The sequence below is a fragment of the Rattus norvegicus genome, chromosome 18 (assembly GCF_036323735.1).
Source record: "Rattus norvegicus strain BN/NHsdMcwi chromosome 18, GRCr8, whole genome shotgun sequence".
Classification (NCBI taxonomy): Eukaryota; Metazoa; Chordata; class Mammalia; order Rodentia; family Muridae; genus Rattus; species Rattus norvegicus.
Genome location: NC_086036.1, coordinates 50431679 through 50440191, shown reverse-complemented (window position 1 = coordinate 50440191; position 8513 = coordinate 50431679). Strand labels below are relative to the sequence as shown.

General features: G+C 44.7%; 1 long non-coding RNA gene across 1 annotated transcript; it reads left to right on the top strand.

The window, feature by feature from the left end:
* Positions 1–1709: 1709 nt before the first annotated feature.
* Positions 1710–8194, top strand: LOC102556109 (uncharacterized). Its single transcript, XR_361360.5, has 2 exons — positions 1710–1917; positions 5013–8194. It is a non-coding gene; the product is annotated as an uncharacterized LOC102556109 (long non-coding RNA).
* Positions 8195–8513: the final 319 nt, after the last annotated feature.

Sequence of the window (8513 nt, the reverse complement as noted above, 5' to 3'; positions counted from 1 at the left end):
AATCTGGTCTTCAACTAAAACTCTGCAGAGGCAGTGTTATGTGTATGACCAGTTAGGAAGCTTGTGAAAAGAGAGTCATCAGAATTGAATTTGAAAAACCCTGGCCAGCCCATTGGCTGCTTGATCTAAAGGGTACTGGATCTTCAGCTATTTCTCATCTTGAGGCAGGCACGCCCTGGGGCCAGCTCCAGATGTCACACATATTTTGAGAAAACAGATCAGCCATTTGATTTCACTAGGAAACCAGAGCCCCCATATTGCATTTCAAGATCTGCAGAATTTGCTGCTGAGAAAAAAATATGCATTATGAAAGAAAACAGGATTAGAGTCCACTGTTTGTATAAATGATGCTTAGTCAAACCCATGCTCGCGCAATTCCAGTGTCACGGGCCCTGGACACATTTTTTTTTTTTTTTTGATGTTTTCCCTTCTGTGTATTTCATGGTCTCGCTTTTTATTCTACAAAAAGGTTCAGGCATATGAAAATGCTTAAGTAACTCCACATCGCAGGCCGAGATGGCTAGGTTTTGATGGATGATGTGGGTTGTGCAGCTCACTGCAAAGCGATGTTTTTAACTTAAATCAAATCAGTTTTAAGTGAATATGTTTTACACATTTAAGCTCCAGAGTCAGGGAAAGCCCCACTCCCACCCCAACCCCTAGAAAATAGCAGTTTTTGAAACACTCCCACTGACGGAGCGGTGTGGGGAGACGCTTCCTGGCAAGGAGAGCCTTCATTTGCTTTGTCTTTAAATGGCTACAAGTTTAGGGCCCACAGGGCTACTGTCCTCCTAATGAAGCAGCTAATGAGGTGTGAATTATCTATCCTGACAACCCCTTTAATAAAAACAACAGGTCTGTGTCCCCATTACAGCGCCTGGGCCACTAAATAATGACAGGCTGGCTGGTTGTCATAACACAGTATCTTAAAGCAAAGAGCTCTTCTTTCCCCCTCGCAGAGAAGTTCTGGAAATTCCCAGTGAACACAAAAAAGAATGGAGCCCATACATTTGGGAAGGCACAGGACACTTCACTGCTACCCTGCTGGGGTTTGGTGTGCGGGCCCACCCAAGTTTTAGGACTGCTTCCGAAGCCTGAACTAGCTTCCTTGGGAAGTAGTCCTGACAGCAAAGGGATGGGGGATGGGCGTTTTCACTACTTAACATTTGTCCTTGTTTTTTGGTTGGGTCTCTCCCCTCTCCTCAGCTGGAGCAAAAAATGCTGGCTTCTCCAAGGATTTCAAAAAACTGATTGTGTGCTCTGAATAAGGACTAAGGACTGGTATTTTGAGGGGAGAGAATGCTGAGCCCACTTTAGGCAGCAAAGCAGTCTGGAAGGGCAGCTGTGGGAGGGAGTCACGGGGAAGGTACTTTGTAGCCACTGACCTGCACAGTTGGAGTGCATGAAAGCCAGGCTTCTGAGGAGCTGAAAACAAGCTGAGACCTAAACAAAGCCCTTTCTCCCTTTCTTTTGGTGGTCACTTTTAAGGAAAAGTGCAATTGGCTTTCTGTCCCTCAATAGGCCCTGGACTGGAACTCACAGGCCAAAGTCCAATCTCTTTATCATTATCACTGGGCTGAGAAAATCCAAGCAAGGCCTTGTTTGGGCAGGGCTAGTGTTCCTTTAAACAGATCAAGGGACTGTTTGTCTAACCCTCCCCATCCGAGGTGGTGACAGATAGCAGAGCAAAGGAAAGAGAATGGCCAGCATTCACGAGCACACACAGACCTCACCCTTTGTCCGTGGGAGGGACCAGGACGGGTAGCACTGCTCTTTCAAATGGCTTTGACGTGCAAATTAGGTACTCTGCACAGGGCTTCTTTTCTGAAAAGCTTCCCCCAGCAGGCCTTGCTGGGAAAGGCTGCCTTCTCCCTTGGCTGCTGATTTGGGAAAGCACCTGGGCCAGGGTTAGTTCAGGTGAGCTGTTTGTTGGTTTGTTTGTTTGATTGTTGCTGTTGTTGTTTTAAGGGTACAGAGATGAATGTCATGTAAATTATTAATTGTAGGGTGGCCAGCTCTCTTGATCTGCAAGAAACTGAGCTCCCCTGACTCTCCAAGATAGGGGGGCAAATTAACTTAGCAAGCAAAACGGAGTTACTGTCAGTAGTAGTAAGCATGAAATTCACAGCTGACTAGAGAATTCAGAATCATGGTTCTCAACCTGTGGGTCCTGACTCCCTTGGTGGGAGCATATCTGCTATTTACATTATGATTCTTAACAGTGGCAAAACTACAGTTAGGATGTAGCAAGAAAATGTTATTGTGGTTGGGGTGGGGGCCTGATCGTTGCACATGAGAAGCTGTGTTAAAGGGTTGCAGGAAGGCTGAGAATCTCTGCGATGCTCTGGTTCTTAGTTCTGCACTGATCTCCCAACCTTTTCTGTAGGTTGCTCTCTTGCAAAGCCCGCTAGTTAGGTTTGCTCTCTACTTTTCAGTCTCCAAGTTCTGTGCACGTAGTGATGGCTAATGAATAAAGCCGGTGTCAGGAGGAGTCAGAGGATGGGGTATTTATCATAATTATTAGAGACCTACTTGGTGCCAGGTGCTACATTGCGTATTTCACATTTATTAATGCCCTGACCCCCATTACTAGTCATAGGAAGTAAGTGATATTTTGCCTGCCTTGCACAGGGTGAAATAAGGAATTGATAGGTTAGATATGATTTTCTTAGGTTTGTACATGTAGTGAATATGAATTACAAAACACTTGATTTCTCTGGCCTTAAATCTCATTCTTTCATCTGGATCCCGTATTGTCTCTTAAAAACTTATAGGTCAGATAGAATCATGTATACTGCCAGATAGTCTGTAGACTCAAAATGTCACCAGATAGTCTATAGACTGAAATGTCATTTATAAGAATTACATATACCTGTGCATGATCATGACCTAATTAATGTGAATGGCATAAAATCACCAATTTACCAATGTATATAAAGTACAAAGGAAACATTTCCTTATTTAATATCCCTTCCCATTTCCCACTCCCTAGAATACCCCTTAAAGGCAGTCATAACTATTGCTTCTTTATTTAGCTTTATGCTTATTGCTATAATATGGGTCTTTCCTTCTATGTCTCTCTTTTATTTCTTAAAAAAAAATGTAGACAGGGTGTTCCATTGTAGCCCACGCTTATCTGAAACTTTGGTTGTCAACTTCCAAGTCCTTCTACCTCCAACACACCCAGCTATTTTTATTCTTAAACAATTGAGCTACATCCCACTTCTAAGATGCTATTCCTACATTGACATGTAGCAAACCACTTAAACTGTATCAAAGCACCTTAGCCAATCAGTCTATAAGAGAGAGAGTTATTTCGGACCTCGTTTTAGACTATTATCACTTGGCATGGGCAGTGCAAGTGCATTCTGGGAGAAATACACAGAGGAGCTTTTGGTCTCATGGCTGGTATAAGTGGAGAGAGAGAAGGAAAGGCAGAGAGAGAGAAAGAGGCAGATGGGGGGGAAGAGAGAGAGAGAGAGAGAGCAAACCCCCCCAAATCTCCTTCCTTAGTGACCAAAACATTCCCACCAGGATTTGCCCCCTATCCTCCAATACCCCCAGACCAAGACCTTCCAGAACTGTCCTTTTGGGAGACACTCCAGTCCCAAACCACGTTCTACCTTTCATTTTGTTTCTACTTCAAATAATCTTGTGGGAATTAATCTTGTTAGTTTGGGGGTTTTGTTTATTTTGTTTTGTGTGTGTGTGTGTGTGTGTGTGTGTGTGTGTGTGTGTTGCTTTGGAAGGTATGTATATTAAAAATGTGAGTATGTGACTGCAGCACTTGGGGGAATGGGCCTTGCACCTTTTCTGGGCAGCACAGTAGAGCTGGTCCTGGTGGAGGGTACATGGAGGAACCAGCCCAGAGGATGAGAATACCCAAGAGCAATACCTTTGCTCCTACTTGGATGTGAGGTGGTGTGGATGTGAGGGTGATGCCCCCTCCATTGCCATCTATGGTGGTTGGAAGAACTGGCCCTGGAATCATGAGAACAGGAGCGCTATACCTGCCCCTCACTGCCTGTAACACTTGGGAAATTGGGTCCTCTACCACTCTTGGGCAACACAGTGGAACTGGCATGAGGCAGCCAGCCTGAAAGTGTGAGAGCAGGGTAGATGGTTCAGCCCCTCACAGGGTGTAGCACTTAGGAGAGTGGGGCCCATGCCTTGATTGGGTAGTACAGCTGAGCTATCTGTGGAGGTGTGGGTGTGGGTGAACTGTCCCAAGGATATGAGAGCAAGAGTATTGATCCCACTTCCTACAGATGGCAACATAAGGTAACCTAGGCAGAGAGATGTGGGAGAACTTTCCCTGTTGGTACAGATAAGGGAGAACCAGCATACTGATCAGCTTAGCTACCACCCAGGCCCAGATTCAGGTCTCTGAATTGGCCCACCCCCAAATCTATATCATCTGCAAATGACTGGGATATGTGCAAGAGCCAATCCTGTTGTTCCAGAGCTGCAGGGCATGATCCATGACACAGGGCAACAACAGGATAACCAGGGGGAGTCCCGCTGAGGGTCTATAGAAGCCAGAGATCTTGAACTCGACCAATGACTCATTGTAATGAACCTTTGCAAGCGAAGATGGTGGACACGTTCACAGTCCAGCACAGTAATTCCTAGAAGAAAGGGGGAAGAGGTGTTCTGGTGGCAACTGATAGGACTGATGCTACACTATGATGTGGAGGAAGAAACATGGGTAAACCTTAAGCTCCAGCAGTGGCTTGATAGTCTCTATGAAAGTGAGAGAACAAGGTAAACACTCAGACACCGTAAACCGAGTGTACTCTGATTCCCAACTCCCTTATTCAGTCTCCATTTAACTTACAGCACGTTTGCTGAGATGCCTACCAATTACCTCTTGGGAAAAAGATACCTATCGGTTACACCTTGGGAAAACACTTGCAAGACATTAGTCTCCAAGAACTTTGCTTTTTATGACTTTGGAAGGCAGCCGGCATAATTCTTACTTACAAAATTGTTTTTTTATTTGTTTCCCTTAGGAGAGCTTGAATGGCTGCAGACAGTTCCAGTTGGTCTGTTACGTGAGTTTGTTTGTAGATGAGAAGTTCCCCCATGGGATGTGCTGAAAGTATCCCTGGAGAACACAGAGCTCCTGAAGCAGACTTCCTTCATGTCCCCTCATGGAAAGTCAGTTCCCTCTGCCATTCCAGGCCTGCGTCACACTGGCCACCAACCACTCGTGTGTGCACATGAAAGGTGGAGTGTAGCAAGGCTTTATGAAGCCCCAGAAAAGGGGATCAGATAGCTGGATATTTTTCTTTTCCCCTTCTGCGTGTCATTTAATGATGGTGTCCATGCTCGCAACAGTCTGCCAGGATCTTCAGTTGTAGGTGATGAATGTATGTCTATGTCCCATGCGACTTGAACCCCAAGCTGTAAAACGCAAGCATTATATCCTTAAACTACAAGAGTTCCCTTTATAGATTTTCAGCTTGCTAATTGTGGGGCTTCCTACCATGCACAGGGCCTGATCCTAATTAGCTTCTGACACTAGACACACTCGGTGTAATATGGCTAGAGCTACACTTGCTGACTCTGGATAAAGCTAAGGTCTGCTTCCCCTTCATCTACGTGCACTTTTGAATGTCCCTGGCCCTGGGATGCTCTATGAGTAGCGTAATGCTGCCTGAGAGGAAGGGGAAGACTGTGTTCTCAGAGTGACATGTTCCTTTATCCAAGAGGCTTCACGGGAGAGAATCAGACCAAAATAGAAAGAAAAAAGAAAAAAAGGAAAAGAACCCACAGCGCATCCAAGGAGTTCTAAGGTTGTTCTTATTGTAGCTACAGAAATTGTGAGTCTGGCTTTAAGCAATCAATAAATCAAATATAACATCTAAGGTAATTTCAGAGCATTCCCTGAGAAACTGGGCTCACCCGGCTGCTCCTCTATCACTTAAAACAGAGTCCTTTGTCTTTGGGGTGGCTGAGGAGCTATGAAAGCAATTGCAGTGCAAGCCGTCAGATAAAGCAAACTCAATTCCAGTCCAGTAATGATGAGGTAGCCACCGCATGGAACCACTTTTAGATTGGCTTTGAGTAAACTCAGACGAAGAAAAGCTCTCTATCAGAGAGAGAGAGAGAGAGAGAGAGAGAGAGAGAGAGAGAGAGAGAGAGAGAGATCCACCTTTCTTGACAATGTACAGAAATCAAAGGGAATTGGGTTCTGGCCCGGACACTAGTAAACCACTTCTGTTTCCATAATGACTTCTTTACATTATTGAATACAATGGGAATTTTAAGGGCAACTGCAATAACAGTTACTCATGAAAAATTAACAAAGAATTTATGGAAATGTGGGAAAAGTCCCAAAGCAATTAGCTTAGATTTCTCTGGAGTCCTAAGAAAGCCTGCATAATTGCCTGCAGAACCTGTGTAAAGTGGCTATTTTCATTATCGCTGGTTACAGAGAGTCCATTTCCATCACAACGGGATATAATGACGTTAAAGCTAACACACAGAGATGTTGGGAAAGGTTACAACACGACTTACCAAAATGGTTTGATTTATGGAACACGGGAGCGACACACTTGAGGTGACTGTTATGGGGACTGGAGGGGTCGACCTTGAGTATCCAAAGGCTGCATCGGATAAACAAATGTACCGTAGCATCTGAAAGCTAATTACACACCGTGCCAGAACGCACAGAGTGAGTTTAATTTGTCTCACAATTGGAAGGAAGCTGAACTGGACTTCAAGCTGGCGTGTGAGCCTCGTTCTGACTCGTCTCTTTTGTTAGGTGGCTATCGTAGCACACGTTTATACATGTGTGTGGGAGGGGCATTTCCTCCTTGCAATGACTTAGAACCTCTATGCTCCTGGTACCCTGAGGAACCAGAATCAGCCTGCCCAGACTCTGCAGAGTCCTTCCTACACCTTCAGAGAGAGGATACATAATTGTTTAAATGTCACTCTTTTTTAGTCAAAGGAATCGAAATAGAAAGGAGCGCCATCTTATCAAGTTCATTCATGCATATTAGAGTAGCACAGCCCCTCCCAAGGCCAAAAGAGCCAGTTTGCATTGCTAGCTATAAAAATGGGGAGAGAAGAACATCATTTACACTCTTACCAACCCTCAGTTTCCACTGCAATCTCTCTCTCTTTCTACCTCTCCCTTTCCCTCCTCCCCTCTCTGTCTCTGTCTCTGTCTTTCTGTCTCTCCCCCTCCCCCACACATACACTCAATGGGGGGTGGGGGACAAATCTGGGTATCTTTTTCTCTCTATAAGAACCAACAGTGAAGGCTTTCCCTTGGATTTGAATGATTTTTTTGAAACCGTTAAATAGATTTGTGCTCTGAAGCCCACGGAATATTAATAACTTTCATTAGCTGCAGACTTGAAAGGACCATACACGCTCAATCTTACTTGGTAAACAGTCTCTGTGTCAGAAGAGAAAAGGAAGATGGAGATTATTTAAGTGTTTCCAACAAAAACCTCAGCACAGGTCCTTCTCCAAATGGACACTGCTGCCTAGGGACAAATGTCAACACAGTTCAAGCTTTGTTCAAGGACCTGAAAGGCTCCACCAGTCTGCACAGGGGCACACTTAAGGGGAAGCATTAAGAAAATCAATCTAAAATAACACCGCCACATTCACATCCCAAGCTGGCCGATACACTTCCAGCAGATGTGACAATCATATTTTGACAGTTCCGATAGCTGATAACGGATGGCAAAAAAAAGGGGGGAAATATTCTATTTGACGTGGGCCCCATGTTTACACAATTACAGCCTTGCTGTTTGCCTCAGCCACATTAAGAATGTAAAAAGCAAAGAGAGCAAACAGAAGCCAGGATCTGGGTGTTATCAAGGCACAGCGATACAGGCGCCCAGCAGCCTGGTTCCCGGTCACTTCTAATTTCCTTTTTCTTCGACATCACACTGTAGCCAAAGGTTGAGGGGAGAAGATCCCTGTAGTTCCCCTTGCTTCGGAGCTTGCCATCTTTGGCTCGCCTCATTGTCACCTCAAACACATTTTTAAAAGCACATTGTTCACCTGGTTAGAGAAAGCGAGCAAGGGAGGATGAATAGAAAGCCTTGTGGGTAAGCAGAGCTGTCTGGCATTTCACTCAAGCGTAGCTTTGACATTCAACACCCTTGTACCTGAAGCTCCTGGCCTGGGTCTATTCAGGCAGGTCAAATAAAGCTGTTTAAAACCACTTGTAATATGTTTTGATTTACAGATTTTTTTTCCCCTTTCAATTCTGCTGAGCCACAGAGAGACATATTTGGTAGTTGCATAAACAAATACATTCGACTGTGCTGTGGATTAACCTAAAGTGACACATTTATTTAAAAATCTGCCTACGACTTGTCCTCATTGATTAAATGCCCTTAAGAAAGTGAGGCTGATGAAACGAACGCCATTAAGATGCAGTGCGTCTCCTCAGCTGCTTTTGATGGTTGACACATTCCCCAGAGTGGGAGATCGGATGGCTGATAAACTAACGCTGAATTATAAGCACTTCGTGGAATGTCACT